This window comes from Myxocyprinus asiaticus, chromosome 8, assembly GCF_019703515.2.
Source record: "Myxocyprinus asiaticus isolate MX2 ecotype Aquarium Trade chromosome 8, UBuf_Myxa_2, whole genome shotgun sequence".
NCBI lineage: Eukaryota > Metazoa > Chordata > Actinopteri > Cypriniformes > Catostomidae > Myxocyprinus > Myxocyprinus asiaticus.
The window spans coordinates 9,017,199-9,034,489 of NC_059351.1; the positions used below are offsets into that span (position 1 = coordinate 9,017,199).

Here is a 17,291-nt window from a genome sequence, read left to right on the forward strand (position 1 = left end):
AAACAATGATTTTTTTAATTTTTTAATTTATTATTCTAAAAATAAAAAAAGTTTTCTTTTAGAGTTAATGTTTGGGTTAGGGTTAGTCTATGGTTATTATAATTAGCTTTATATAAAAACAATAGAATCTATTCTGTCTAAACAAAATTCACATTCTGTCAGAATTTAATTATGACCAAAATTGGGTCTCTTAGAACATTATCTGCCATGTCACAGACGGGTTTGATTAAACTCTGCTCAGATTTAGAGAAAATTCATTGAAGCCATTTTTATCAGTTTCAGTGTTGGAGTATTTGCTGCATTTTCATTCTTTGCATATGTAATCTAAGCACCGTTGTTTGCAGCAGACTTCCTCTCATGTCAGAGCACATGCTTGCTCAGGCAGAATGAATAAATGTGCTAAGATGAATTAAGATGACGTACATTTTAGCTCCATCAGTACAGCCACTTAGGTGTTCCAAATGTAAACTGACAACAAGTAGCAGCTAGAAGGATGAACAAAGAGAGAGAGAGAATGCACTTAAAAACACAAATGTGGCTTTTTCAAATATTCAGTCGGTTAGGTGCTGAGGCCTGATTCCGAAAGCACTCTCTCTTACACACACATACACACACACTAGTGCAGACTGAACGTGAGAGCATTGCAGTGGGAACTCCCTTATGAACACTGCAGCAGGGCATGAAGAACTGGATGCAGAAAATGCACTGAGTAGAGAATGACAGACCCAGGAGAGACGTGACAGTAGAAAGAGAGGAAGTAGGGCGAGAATCTAGAACGTACAGAACCGTATCGGCAGAGGAGTGGCTCTAGAGGAGAAGATGTCACGGTCCATGCGTCTGTTGCTTCTGCAGAGATCTTTGAGTGATCACATTAGATACTCCACCTGCCGGGCTCTGGATCTGTTTAACAAAAACACACGAGACGAGGGGCTGACAGGTAAGTGCGTGGTTGAGCATGGGTGTGGATGTGTGCATGTGGGGGTGACGTTTTTGGCAACTTCTTTAAAGGAAAGTTCACCTAAAAATAAATATTCTCTCATCATTCAGGCACCCTTGTGATGTTCCAAACCTGTATTACTCCTTGTATGTTCTGTGGAACACAAAATTAGATTTTAAGCAGAATGGTAGCCTCAGTCACCCTTCACTTATAATGTTTATTCAGTGTAAAATGAATGGTGACTGAGGTTAACATTCTGCCTAATTTCTCCATTTGTGTTCCACAGTACATACAGAAAGTGATACAGGTTTGGAACAACATGAGGATGATGGCAGAATATCTTTATATGGTGAACTATCTCTTGAAGTATATAAAACATCTTAAAGTGTTTCTGAGAGGGAATAAGGCCTATATTATATTGATGCTAGAGGCGGTGCTTGTACTTGCAAGTGAGATGGGAAATTATTTCATACTGTATTTACAGTTGTCATCAAATTTGAATGCATTAAACCTTAAATGCATTTACACTGAAAGGTGTGGTGGTACCATGATACACAGATGCTGTCAGATGGTAACAGAGTGGTACTATGTATATCATAGTATTGAATGATTATCATATTAATTTACAATGGTATTTCAATAACCCACAAAGGCACTTCAAAGAACACCATGGTATTACTGTGGTCCAAAAAACACAGAAGGGGGTTTCGCCCAGGGCGCCATACAAGCTAGAACCACTACTGATGGAGGGATGGAGATGGAGAGAGAGATCGGTGTGGTTTTATATGTAGTGTGTCTCTAAGGTCTGCTCTATAATACTAACCCAAGACTTTGTCTACTTGAATGCACCCACTGCACTTTTCTCATGAATTAAATATGTGGGTTATTCAACATCAGCTTGTAAGATGGGATTTTTTTTAAAGAAGAAGCTGCAAGTCAGGAGACCCACCCTGGATGCAGCAAACAATAACATTTTCATGACCAACGCCAGTGTGGCCTAATGGTTTATTCAAAAGTGAAGGCTTCCACAAAAGATTGCAACCTATAGCTACATGGAAATGGGTTTATTTAGACATGCACTGGTCTACACAAGCAAACACTTTCAACTTCATTGTCACACAAACAGTGAAAGACACAATTCTTGTTTTGTAAGAGCTATTCAATTATATATCCAACAAAATTTTAAAAAATTAAATAAATAAAATAAAAGTACACACCTACCCTGCTCAAAATTTGCTTAACCTATCATTTTCCTTTGATTTTAGGGATATTTCATTGTAAGGGTAAGGGTTAGGGATAGGGTTGGGACCCAAGAATCTTAAGCAGAACCTAAAATAAAATAAAAGGAACCTAATGATGTCCGTGACTTTCGGTTCCGCTAACCGTTCTTGAATGTGCTGTCTTCCGCCTATATGGATGGGACACCATGCTAAAATACTCCTAACAGCGTTTCCTGCATGCTTTCCTACCACTCAACAGCAACGTGAATCCTGAACGAAAGACTCATATGAGCTGGTTCTTTTGAATCTACTGCAGGAAACATACAGTGCGACTGGTGTAACGTGTTTCCAGAACAAAAATCATTGAACTACTGTCATTTTCACCTTCCGGGGGTGGGGATGGCAGAAGTGTAGTCCCCCAGTTTCGTTTTCACCGTCCAAGAATTGTTACTGTATGTGTACTTGGGGCTTGTGAGATGTTCATCGGCATTAGTACTAGATAGTTGTTTATGTGTACCCTTACAAAGAAATCTAGGGTTGCTGCAAACTTGCCACAAATTCGACACTTATTAATTTTCACATGCAAATGAGATTTGCAGCAAACTCTTCATTGTCGCCAAAGGTTGCTTCAGGTTCACCACTTCCGGTAAAGAGCTGCAAACTTCTGGCAAACATTTGAAGCAAATAACAAGCTAATTTGCATGTGAAAATAACTTAAAAGACTTAAATAAAAAGGCTCTGTAAACACATTTAGCAAGAATCTATTCTGTTAAAATATGAATTGATCTCATCATTTGGTAACAGGCTACAGAGGGCAGTAAATCCAATAAGAATTTAATTGATTATTTCCTAATATTTCTTACTCTAATGCACTAATAAATCGTTAATGGAACCGGAATCGTTACGAGGAGTCAGAATTGGAAACAGAACTGTTAAATTCCTTACGATTCCCATCCCTATTTTAGGACAATCAAAATACAGTATGTTGATCTACTTGGTAAAATCATGCGAACCACTGGGGCGCTAGTCCCCAGTAGGAATATTGATGTGCCGATGTCCATGCTGTTTGACCAGCTTAAGGCTGCAGCATACGTCATACAAAATCGAAGAACGAACATGTGACATCATTTAGAAGAAAATCTGGCCAAAACAAAGGTGTTTTTGCATTTGTTTCGGTGGTTTAAAACAGCTTGCCAGGGCGAACTTTCAGGAAAACTTCTTATCAGCTGCTAAACACCTTACTGCCATTAGTGCACTTCATCGGTAGGTGTGACCATCTACTTTGAGGCTGACGGCTAATTCCAGTTACATTGTTCAGTCAGTTAAAATCATTCAACATGAACACACAGGCGTGCAGGGTTATTAACAAGCTGGTGAAAACTTACCAACATCTCTACGATCGTTCGTCTAGAGACATTTTCCAGGAACATGTCATATGATTTTTTTGGTTTAATTAGTCTGCAAAAGGATTCAAATCTACTCAGATACTCTTAAGTGTCTATTAACTCTTTTGTTTTATATGCTGCTTCACTCATGTGCCGTCTGCAGCGAAAGCTATTCACACATCTGCCCAAAGTATGAAATGCCTCTCGTATCATCATTCTTTTTAATCATTCTTCATATTTTACCCATTTATGCTATTTTATACACCCATCTTTGAGGGTAGTGTCAGTGTCATCATAAATCTCAATAACAGAGTGTAAGTGGTGCATATTATGGTAAGCATCATGAATGTAGTATGTAAACAAGAAAAATGACACATTATCTACTGCAGACATATTTCTTTAAATCATCATCGAGTAGTTAAAACAGCGTCTTTTACTGATCTCATGTGAATTCGACTCATATAATGAGGCATAAGTCATTGAGAACACACTTTAATGTCATATTAGCTGATGTTTTACATGTAAACTTGAGTGTCTTCATATATAAAGGTTTCTCTTATGGCCTACTACCAGCAGCGTGGCAGGTTTTCTGAATGTTTGCAAACAGTATGTCGTTGCTCTGCTGTTTCATACTTCTTTTTTACGAAGAAGAACTATTCCAAGTGTGCTGGGGCCTTTAACCAGTACGATTACTTTGATCGATTAGCTTAAACAAGTTTTGCTTTCAACCTAACTACCAAAACCAAAACACTACTGACAAGCAACCAGCCTGGAAATCCATGCTAAAATCCAGTTTTGCCATAAATCTAAGCTTTTTCAGAAGAGGAAATAGCATCCTTTCTTTCAGTTCAGGTAGCACTTTCTCTCCCCACCTAATCCATTCGATGTGCTGTTGTTGTGAAACAAACTTAACCTCAGTTCACTTACAGTAGATGTATGGCAAAGGTATGCCCTGTGCTGTATGACAAAGCCTGGTGGAACAGCAACTAAACACAAAGTACCGTTACCAATACCTTTATAAAAAATAAACAAATCCATATCATCAATTTACAGTATTTAAATTGGAGTCTAAATAAATGAATTCATTAAAACTTTAATCAAAAGAAAAAATAACAACTACATAATTTTGTATTATTTTTATCAAATGAAGTGCTTTTAAACAGAAAGTACAATATTAGAGTTATTTATGTAACCACAGAGCATCACAGATGTGATATATTGCTTCAATAACTTTTATTTTAGTGGAAGCTTTTATTTTGAAGTGAAGCCCTTTCCGTTTCTGTGTGGTTTTGATGGTAGCTTCTCACAAAACAGGTCGCTAACTGAACCAATGTGATTATTAAACTGCGAAAGGCTGCTATTTAATTAAATAAATATGTCTGTATATGCCTCGTGCTAAAAAGTGAACAGATGTTAGATACTGCTATTAAATATAATACAATTAATAATGATTTATTAGTAGTAGTAGTATCAGTAGTAGTAGTAGTATTACAGTGAATACTGCAAAACCATACATTAGTGATATATTTCTGTCATACTTTTTAAATTGCTTCTCACTTACAGAAAAGCAGGTCGCTATTTGAACCAATGCGATTATTAAACTGTAAAAGGCAACCATTTAATTAAATAATGATGTAGTCTGTATCTGCCTTAAGCTAAAAAGTGAATTAGAACTCTGCTCGCTGTCATCAGAGCGTGCGATTGTGTTTTTCTGTGTAAGAGCCAAGGAGCTCTTAAAGGAGCAGCTGGCGTTAGCACACAAAGGTTCTACTGATTCACAAGCGCTCACAGCATCGGTAACAGTACCGGAGTCGATATCGGGACATCCCTACAAATAGTCCTCAATTTCTCAGATGCTGTTTTTTGTACCTTTTTGTCTGTATTTGACATCAAAATGTTTGCAGCTCATAGAAATTATATGAATCACTGGCTCCACTTGTTTTCTGGTGATTTGAGAGTGATAAGAGGATCTGTGTACAGAATGTTCGGAGCAGGTGCTGCCTAACTGAGGTACAAGCCACCTCCAGTAGTGTTGAGCAAAACACAAACACACCCAAACAAGCTTGCTGGCATCACATAGATTTGCTAATTGTCTTCTGTGGTGATAAATCACTCATACAATGTATTGTTAGTCAAGCTTTTTAGGTTGGCAGAATTTGATAGCTGCTGTTAGTAACATACCAACTGGAGGCCTACAATCATCTGTAAGTAATAAATACAAAGTGACTTAGAGTAACCAAATAAAATTACTGTCATAATTAATGTCACAACGGGAGTGAATAGTGCCTCATTTTAAAGCTTAAAAAAGGACCTAAAGTATCATAAAAGTAGTCCAAGTGACTCTTGCATCACATTCCAAGACTTCTGAAGGCATATAATGGTTTTGGTGAGAAACAAACCAAAGTTCATGTCATTTTTCAGTGGAAATCTTGACACCTGTTGTGCTTTCAAGAGCGCTATGAGGAAAAACTCATTCACATTGGCTCTCATCTTTATTCCCGTTCTCTTTTCTACTGTCTCTCACTCTATACCTCAAAGTGCTTGTTTCCATTACCTCACTGTTTGCTCATAAATCACCACAGCCGACCTTCCTCTCTCAGCAAATCTCCTCTCATTAGCCATAAACCAGCCACGGCCTTCTCTGCCTTCTCTTGAAGTCCTCTTTGTCCTGCTTTGGAGGGCTAAGGGTAAGGATTCTAGGTCAGAGGCCTACCATCTTCTCTCCTTCCCCCAGGAAAAGTAGACAGGTCTGGGGTGATGGATGTTAGCCTTCCCGTGGCCTTTTCCCACAGAGTGTGAACGTATCTTCCCCTGTCCTCAGAATCTAGAGATGTAAGCCAGGTTGAGAGCTGGGTCGCAACGGCCCATGAAAGTTTTTTCAAATGTTCTTTTCTCCTCCTCATCCCTCCATTTCTTCGTCTACACATCAAACCCATTACCCTCTTCCCTCTTTTCAAGCAACGTCAATAATGTTGTGGCTTTAGTAAGCAGGATGTTTGTAATTAAATAAAAATGTATCGGAAATGACTGTATTACAGTGTGTGGGTGTAGACATAGATGAGCTGCTTGTATGTATGTGAGAGTGTATATGTGTGTGTAAACAAGCTGAGTAGAAAGTCATAATGTCTAAAGAGGACGACAAAGATTCCTTCATTATTTTCAGACTGAGAAAATACATTCTAGGATTCTTAGACTTAAAGGGACTGTTTACCCGAAATGAAAATTCTGCAATTAACATTAGTTAACATGAACTAACAATGAACAATACTTTTACAGCATTTAATAATATTTTTTAATGTTAATTTCAGAATAGACTAATGCATTTTTTTAATCTAAATTTGTATTTGTTAACATTAGTTAATGCACTATTAACTAACATTAACTAACAATGAACTAACAATAGCCAAGATTACTAAATGCTGTAAAAAATACATATTGTTCATTGTTTATTAATGATACCAAATGCATTAACTAATGTTAACGAATGGAACCTTATTGTAAAGTGTTACCACTTACACTAATGTCGCTCCGAACGTGACAACTTTCTTTTTCTTGTTGTGAAACAAAAAGAGAATGTTTAATGAATATCTTGGTCTTTCTTTTCAATATGTTGGCAGTTTATTGTGACTCAAGTTTAAGCTTAAAAACTAACTCAAAAGTATCTTTAAAGCATTCCATGCATCTTGTAGGTTATAGTCCAAGTACTCTAAAGGTATGTGCAACCCGAAATGTAAGTAATTTTTAGTGAAAATCTATACATCCGTTGCGAGTTCATCGGTGTATTCAGTAAAACATCTTTCGTCGTATTCCGCATTAGAAAAAATTGGTTTGGAATGACACAAGGGTGAGTAAATTATGATGAAATTTTCATATTTGGGTGAACTATTCATTTAATTAAATCCTCAAAGTCCCTGACATGTTTCACAAAAAATGTCATATTATGGCATGCAAACTGCATGCAAAAAATTATATCGGGGTCTAATACCATACATTACAAAATGCTATAGGACTAAATTGGAAGTTTACATGTTCTTAACAAGCACTTTTCAGTGTTATTTTTAATATAATATATATATATATATATATATATATATATACACACACTGTATATATTAGTGCTTTCAGTAGATTAAAACAAATTATCGTGATTAATCTCATAATTTTTTTGTAGTTAATCGTGATTAATCACAGATTTTGAAAATGCTGAAATTTGACACTATATACACTTTTTTTTTCTTGCCAAAATGCATGTATTTCCATATTAGGAAAGAAAACAAAACAATATGCAGCAATATAATGCTTTATTAACATTTTCAAAACAAAGCCTTCCACAATATAAAGATAGAAATGCACTGAAATAACACCAATTCAAGTAACATTAAACGTTTCGCAAGGTCTATGTGGGAGTTGATTAACTGAAAGAACTAGTCCCCACATAGGCTACATTATCATTGCAATGGGAATTCAGTTCTCTTCAACTCTCATCCTCTATTAATCTGCCAGTAGACTGTAGCTATCCACTTTGCTACAGCAATCCGCGTTCATGATTCGCGACACAGCGGCAATGCAAATGCCCAACGCCTCTTTGAACTCCACGCTTGCAGACAAAAACATTTCATTCTACATTTTGGTGATAGTTAAGACTTAACCTGCTTCTGTGATAAATAAAATGTGCCTTAAATAGGTCCCATCTGGGCTTGTTTTGTACATCAAATGGCATTAAAAGTTCCTTTCCACATCATTTTATCACTGACAGGGAATCGCTGTTGTGTTAATTTGCGCGATGGGAGAAAGGTGACATCCGTTGTTCCTGGCAGGCTCCACTGCCTTACAGGCTGTATAAGGTTAGGATTAGGGTGGGGATGGGATTAGGGCATCTACTGCCTGCCAGGGACAAACCGTGACCCCTTTGTATAATAGGCGTGTTGTGTTTGTGGTGTGTCCATCAGTGTACTGACTCCAGGCAGCACATTATAAAGGTACATACACTACCGGTCAAAAGTTTTGAAACACTTACTCATTCTTTATTATAATTTTTTCTACATTTTAGAATAATAGTAAAGTCATCAAAACTATGGAATAACATAAATGGAACTATGGGAATTATGCTGTGACTAAACAAAATCCAAAATAAATCAAAACTGTGTTATATTTTAGCATCTTCAAAGTAGTCACCCTTTGCCTAGAATTTGCATACATGTATTTTTGACATTTTCTCAACCAACTTCTTGAAGTATCACCCTGGGATGCTTTTAAACAGTATTGAAGGAGTTCCCATCTATGTTGGGCATTTATTGGCTGCTTTTCTTTATTATTCTTTAAACTTTTTTTTTTTTTTTAAATAAAATTTTAGTTTTATAATGAAATAAATTAATATGGTGGCACAATTATATTTTTGTCTACAAAACAAATTTCAAACATTTAAGCATGTGCCTTCAGATCAAAAGATTTTTAAGATCATGAGAAACATTTCAGTCAAGTTTTTCAAAACTTTTGACAGGTAGTGTATATATATATATAATGGTGTTTTTTTTTTTTTTTTTAAACATATCATGAAATGCAACGCCTTAACAACTGTCCCTTATTAGCTGAGACATCCCATATTTTGGCTGAAATAATGGTGTTCCATTTTTAAAGTATGTAATTTCTGCGACACTAGCACCACCAAATGGAATTGCAAAAATAAACTTTGTTTTCAGAACAGTTTACTGAATATGCCTCTAGTCTGCTGTCGGTCAAACAATGAGATAATCACGCCCCCAACTCACACCATTGGTTGAGTAGGGGCAGGTCTAAGCGGGTCGCTCAAAACAAACAGCCATTTTCAAAGTGCCACAGAAACACAGTGCTTACAGTTTCTGAGAAAGTTAACCTATGAATGGCTTACTCATAGTCGTCTCTGCATATTAAGCTGGGATAGAGGAACGTATTTTAACACAGAAAAAGTTACATACCTCAGCTTTATGCACCGAAACACTCGAGGGGGGACAGCGAAATGTCCTGAATTGAAGGCATCGTGTCCCGTATTGGAGCAACAAAATGTTTTTAGTTTTGTTTTTTGCTGGTGAAGTCCATGGCTATGTTGTTCCACCAGCTAGACTAGGAATAACCAGCATAAACTAGCTTGGATCAGTATGAAAATCAATTCAAAACTGGTCCCAGCTGCTCGGACACATCTGCACAGACTAATCGTGACTAGTTTTTTCATCTTTTATCTTCTCTGATAGATTTTTAATTGGATTAGCTGAAGCATTTAGCGTCATAACCCAGCAGGGTAACGGCTGATGAAAGCTCAGATTGCCTTCAGGCCAAAGGTCGCCAGCGCAGCTGCAGAGTTCCGTTTACGTGATGTCTGCCTCTCTTGCTTCCAGGCGACCAGAGGACAAACTCTGCAATCAAGGGTCTTGGTGCTTACCCGCTAATGGAATTACATAACCTACTTGTATAAACGGCTTTGTCTGACATTAATCATTAGAGTAAAGAAATCTTATGAATGGGAGTTAGGACACATGCATTCCATTATAAGACTGAACAAGACTGAACAAAACCACAAGAAAAAAAAGACCCTTTATTCTTACATTTGGATCTTATTTTTAGATTTTGATTAGATCAAATCACACTAAGAAACTGAATATCATCTGAATAGAAGTACATGTTTGAACAATACAGGAATGAAATAATTAAAATAGTTATTTATTTTAAAAGAATTAAAGAAATAATTATGACTACTGAATTTAATGCTGCAGCAACGAATCAATAAAATAGATAATAATCAATAATGTAAATTATTGACGACTAATTTTACTATCGATTAGTTGGATGTTTGTGCCATGCACGGAGACACTGTCAGTAACATCACTTTACAGTAGTAAAAAATGCATTTGCATCATAAAACTCATTTGAAAAATAACTGAAACAAGCTAAAGTGGGGAGAAAAACATGACCCAAGTTGTCCAGGACACAGGAGCAGTGTTTGGATTAACAGTGTTTGCCTTTACACACCAAATGTGTTGTGATTATGAGAGGCGAATTTTGGACAAATGTTCCTTTAACATAAAAAACGACATTAATTATCACCGTTAGCACATTCACGCCTTTACAATAGGTGGTGCTAATCGATAAGCAATTTTACCCCAGTACAGTAGGTGGCACAAAGCACCTTTCAGCTACTTTGCCCTTCGCCCATGATGAATGAGAAGAAGAACAACTTGACAAGCAGATGTAAACTGTGTCTCGTTTCGAAGGCTGTGTGCTAGGTAGGACGCGTCCTTTGAAGGCTGCAGTATACTGAGCATCCTCCTTTAAACAAGCCTCGTTTAAACGAGACGGCCTTCCTAGGATAAACGGAAACGGAATGTAACATGGTTGCTATGACAGCACGCCACTCTTTAACAAGCACGAGCACTTTGAGTGAGAAGGGAACAAAGTCCCTTTAGAAGGGAATGTATGAGATACATTTTAGGAGATTTATAATGATGTAAAGAGAAAAGAAAATTGATTTTACAGGTGTACTTTTAGTCTAATACTTTATCTTAATTATATATTAATATAATTATACATATTATATACTCTGCACCCATCTACTGAAGTACTTCAACTTGGGAATTAACATTACTTGCATTTGAACATCATATTTAGGGGCAAATTTTTTTAGACATTTCCGTTGAAGCAAAGAATTGTGGGTTGTGAGTGCCCATGAAGGATACACCTCATGCATCCTCCGAATTCCCGTGAAAGTAGGTCGCATTTGAAGGCTGCATTCGAAGTGTCCTACTCGCTTTTATGAAACGAGACAGCCTCGATGACGTATGCGGATGACAAATGCGACCTCCGGAGGACGCAGCCTTCCAAACGAGACACAGCCAGAAAAAAAGCATATAGCTGGTTTTGGTAACTGCAATGGCTCCTGACACGTGATCCAATGCTCGTATTTTATTGGTCAGGACATTTCATCACCGGGAGTACATGTTTTATACATCAAATTAGGTTTAAATATAACCATAATTTATTGAAATCCTACCTATAATGCAAGTAATTATATTTTATAAGAAGTCCTATATACAGTATTTATGGAATAAAGACATTAGGCTACAGAAACGTGTTACTGTGTTCAGGCAGTATGTGGTTTGAAGTTGTCCAGCTGGAAAATGCAGGGACCTCCCTGGAAAAGACTATGCTGGATGGCAGTATATGTTGCTCCAAAATTTTTACATATCTGTCTGCATTCATGGTGTTCTCACAGATGTGTGAGTTACCGATGCCATGGGCACTGACACACCCCTGGCCCATACAGACACTGGCTTTTGGACCTGACACTAATAACAGCTTGGATGGCCCTTTTCCTCTTTGGCCCGGATAACACGACGGCTTTGTTTTTCAAAAACTTTTTGAAATGTGGACTCTTCAGACCAAAAAAACACAGTTCCACTGTCCTACTTTCCATCCAAGATGAGACCGAGCCCAGAGAAGTCATCAGTGCTTCTGGACAGTGTTGATGTAGGGCTTCTGCTTTGCATAGTAAAGTCTTAATTTGCATCTGTTGATGCAGTGGTGAGTGGTGCTGACTAACAAAGGTTTACTTAAGTAATCCCAAACCCATGTTCATGAAATCCATTACAGATGAATGCTGTTTTTTAAGACAGTGACGTCTGAGGGATCAGAGATCACGCGCATTCAGAAGTGGTTTTCGTCTTGCCCTTTACATACCGAGATTTGACCAGATTCCTTGAATCTTTTAACTAGATTGTGCACTCTAGAGGGTGAAATGCCCAAAATCCTTTCAATTTGTCTTTGGGGAACATTGTTCTCAAAAGTGCTGGATTATTTGCTGAAGCATCTGTTGGCAAACTGACAAATCTCGAATGATCCTTGCTCTTAAAGGACTAGGTGGTTTTTGGAGGCTCCCTATATACTATGACACGATTGCCTCACCTGTTTAACATCTCCTGTTTCACATCGCCTTGTTATTTCAACTCATCAAATTGTTATTAGTCTTAAATTGCCCATGTCTCAACTTTTTTGGAGCATGTTGCAATCATCTGATTTGAAATTACTGTACATTTACCAAAAACAATTAAATTCACAAAGAAAAACATACTATAATATTTAGTTGTAGTGCTTTCAATATAGCAAAGGGTGAATATAATTTACAAATCACTCCTTTTTGTTTTCATTACCATTTTTCATACTGTCCCAACTTTTTCAGAATTGGGGTTAATAATGTAAATTATTGTATTATATATTGTAACATTCATTTTTTAAACTTTTTTTCTACACAATGTATAGCATACAATCATAAAAAAAAAAAAAAAAAAAAAAATATATATATATATATATATATATATATATATATATATATATATATATATATAAATAAGTTAATGAAAGTAAAATGTGGGTTTTTTATCAAAACAACAACAACAACAGATTAATCAATTATCAAAATAAATGCTTCTTGCAGCACATCTCTAAAGAAATATTAGCCTCAAAAAATCTCTGTTAATATGAAAGAAGAATACAGGACTGTTTGCTTCACAAAGTCTCAAGTGGCCTCAATCAGGTCCACCAGCTTCATTTGTACATCCGCTGTCATGCTGTGTGACTTTGCTGCTTTTGCTTGTGGGTGTCAGTCTTTTGTATCCCGAGTGAAAAGATCACTACAGTGGGGAGTCTTGTTGGTTTGTCCAGCTTAAAGGGTCCTCGCCATGCTTTTGCCCTTGGACCAAAGCCCCCTCAGCTGGGTACATGCTCACTGATGCCCAGAATGTGTGTGTTCATGCCTGCTAGTTACTGGAGGATGAAGACTTGGGGTGTGGTATTGTACCGTCAAGTTATTAAGTGCTAACAATAACAAAGCCAAAAGGAAGTGTCAGATTAGTCCTTTTGGGTTGATCTCTGCATTTTTCTCCTCTCTCTCTGCTCTCTCTTGTCTCACACTCATTCACATACAGACACACACACATGTGCACACTCACACACTTAGTGTTCATAAATACAGTACTTCTCTGATTTAAATTTGTTTTATAATATTTCGAAAAAGCCATCTTAGCTTTATAAGTGAGCTTGTCGTAGAACATTTTGGCATTGCCTTATCCATGAAGGACAAAGTCAATGCTGCTCACTACGTTTTGGAACAGAGCTACTGTCTGCGAAATTCCATGAGGCTGACTCCCACAGCTGGCTGTGGCTGTATAGAAGTCCAATTTAAAGGCATGTTTCTCAAGGTCTTCTTCTTACCCTTCCACCTGCTCTCCATCTGGCTTGCCGCCCATACCGACACTGAGAATTCAGTAATTTACAGCAGCTAAATGCTATTCCAGCCATGAGTGATGATGGTTCTGGAACTGACCACCATTGAATTGTTTGGGTGAAAATACGTTGAGAAACCTCGGATTAATGCTGGGTAAAGCTACATAATAGAACCAGATGGGTGTACCATTTCAAAACACTGTGGTTTGCCTGTTCACAGACAATAACAACCACATCTGTAGAGTCTTTCTCATCTGAAAAGAGTTTGTGCCGTATTCAACTTCAATAAAACTTATTTTTGAGTGTACGGTATCGGTTATGGCCTAAAGATATGTTTCACACATCATTATGCAATTAAATACCAGCATTCACACACACAAACACTAAAAATGTCAGTATGGGACCATATTTCCATCTTTTTTTTTTTTTTTATTCTTTTTTTTTTTTATTATTATTATTATGCTAAGGCAAGCACCACGATTTTTGCTCAAACTTGGGATAGTTCACCCAAAAATGAAAATTCTGTCATCATTTACTTACCCTCATTTACTCCATGTCTTTCTTTCTTTCTTTCTTTCTTTCTTTCATGAAACACAAAATGTATTATGCAGAATATTAACCTTGAGTCACCATTCACTTGCATTGCATCTTTTTTTTTTTTTTCATACAATGAAAGTGAATAGTGACAAAGGCAGTCATTCTCTTACTTTGTGTTACACATAGAAATGTCACACTAGTTTTATTGAACATGAGGGAGAGTAAAGTATGATACAACTTTCATTTTGGGGTGCACTATGACTTTAAAACTCATTTGACCAGGTCTACATTCATCATGGAGTTCTTAATGATATGCAAGCTACATGTTTGTTAGACAATGCGGTAATTATTTCATATCTTCATATGAGAGTAATATGTTTACACCCTTCAACAGAACCCTATACTGTATGTGTGTGTTTATGGCACATTGTGTTCAGAATGTACGTCCTCGTCCTTGAGCAATATAGCATCTTCAAATACATTCTGCATGCCCATCTCATAAAACTGTGGATTGAGAGAGAAGATAAAGTTTAATTAGACCACAATCTCAAGGGAGTTTTAGTGTGTGTGCACGTGTGTCCAGGAATGCAATGTGCGCCTGTGTGTTTGCGTGTGTTTTATGTGTATGTCTATCTTAACACCTCCTCACCAGCGCTGATGTTCACATTTCTCTTATCTCCCCCTTGGTTTGAAACATTCCTTCCTGTTTTCTGAGTTCTCTGTCAACGGTGGTAAGAACCTTGCAGCTGCAAAATACACTTGCTAGTATGTTAAAGGTGTTTTATCGTGTCTGATATAGATAAAATATTATTCGTTTCCTTCCCCTTTTTGACACCAAAGGAGAGGTCTCAATTTTTTTTTTTATTTTTTTTTTATTATCATTATTATTAGTTTATTTTATTTTATTTTTAGCAAATTTGTCTATGTGTCCTGTTAGAGCAGGTTTTGAAGCTGTAAAGTTTGACAGCCTGCTAATATGTCCAAATAAAGTTGCTAAGTAAGGTAGCATGTTTTTAAACAACATTGTAGTGTTTTATGTGTGAGCAAACAGGAGTAAGGTATGTGAGGGAGTACTGTGAGTGTGTTACTCTAATTCTACACTAATGCATTTAGTCTCTCTCTCTCTCTCTCTCTCTCTCTCTCTCTCTCTCTCTCTCTCTCTCTCTCTCTCTCTCTCTCTCTCTCTCACTCACTCATTTTGGAGGAGTGCAAGAGGAATGTTTCCTAAACCCAGTGACTCCATGAAACTTACACCAAAAGTTAGTTGCATTTCTTTCATTCTTTCTTTTTTAACTTTTCCATCTCTTTTATTCTCTTTTTCACTTTCTCTGAGTTTGGAAACCTTTTGACACCTGGTTACAACTGTCATGTTTCCATAGAGAGTTGTATCAACTAAATCACTAAAGAATACACTTCCACAGTTGGAGTGAGTACTACTAGTTTCTATATTTATATTAGTGCATTTGATATGAAAGCGAAAAAAAATTAGTTTTGAAATGTTTGCAGATTCAACGACATTATGCCGACTCAATGTCAAGTGCTATCTCCTATTAGACATTTTTGCATAAGCTCCAGAGTGTTCACCTTCCCCTGGTGCAACTGGAAGCGCATTGCGACAGCAGTGTGAGAGACCTGGGGTTGGATAGAGCACTTAAATTTTAATAAATGCGTAAATATTGAGAGATTTTTGAATGGGACTTTTACGACAGCAGAACTTTACAGCTACACTCTGTCACTCGAGTCGAGTCCATCACAGCAGCAGCAGCAGCAGCAAGTGCTCAAAACAAACACTTTCTTTTATCATGCAATGCCTTCATTTTACACCAAGACAAGTGGATATTTCAAGATTAGAACTGCAGCTCCAACTTGTGCTCTGTAAATATGATATAATCTTATGACCTCAGTTTATAAGTATACATTTTTATATCAGTGCTGAAATACATCAGTACCTACTATATTAATCCATGTAAACATCCATGTTAAGTGTAAATGCCTTTTGCTTTGCCGATCAGGTGCGTGACTACAGGAGCACGCCGCATTTTCCTCATGAACAACAGAGAACAAGCTATGAACTTAAATAAGCCTAACAAGCTTCCAAATACAGAGATAAGGTGCAGTTTACACTTACTGTTCAGAACTGCTGTGAAATGGCGACAGTAGGCATTAATAAAAGATGATCTTGTTTTATTCAGCATTATTGGGCCTGTGAAATATGGTTAACATTTTTCACCGTAATAATTACTTGAAACTGGTTTCCAAACTCTAATTGACAGATTCGTCAAAATCTGACAAGCATCCTTAAAGTGATAGTTCAGCCATAAATTAATATTCTGTCATCATTTCTCGCCCTCATGTTGTTCCAAACCTGTGTGACTTTCTGTATTTTGTGGAACCCAAAAGATGTTAGACAGAATGTTAGAGACTGACAGTCTCAGTCACCATTACCTTTTAAAATATGGAGGGAAAAACATGCAGTGAAACTAAAAGGTTATGCGTGACATCTCCTTGTGTTGCATTGAAAGAAAGTCATACAGGTTTGGAACAACATGAAGGTGAATGAGGAAAGAATTTCCAATAATAATAATTATTACTATTATTATTTTCATTATTATTATTATGATTATTATTATTATAAAAAATAAAAATAATAATTATTATTAAATTATTATTATTATTATTATTATTATTATTATTATTATGTAATACATGTTAAATGTGTATTATGTATTGGAATATTGGGGTGTAAACGTCCATTATGTTACATATGAAAGTAACTAGTTACTCGCTACTTGAGTATTCTTTTCATTGAGTATTTTTTACTCTTACTCAAGTAATTATTAACATCATTACTTCTACTTGAGTAATTGTTTATATCAAGTAATTGTACTTTTACTTAAGTAAAATTTTTGGCTACTCTACCTACCTCTGGTAATGTTACATTTTCACTCCACTGATGGTTAGGTT

General features: G+C 36.6%; 1 protein-coding gene across 2 annotated transcripts in view; it reads left to right on the forward strand.

Moving 5' to 3' along the window:
• Positions 1–17,291, forward strand: part of LOC127445276 (rho GTPase-activating protein 7-like) — a 143,781-nt gene that overhangs the window by 67,382 nt on the left and 59,108 nt on the right. Inside the window, exon 1 of one of the 2 annotated variants that reach the window (XM_051705224.1) lies at positions 890–937. The exons of the other annotated variant lie outside the window; for it this stretch is intronic. The gene's annotated coding sequence lies outside the window, so the exon portion shown is untranslated. Of the gene's footprint in view, positions 1–889; positions 938–17,291 lie in introns of those variants that run through there. 2 annotated transcript variants of the gene reach the window in all.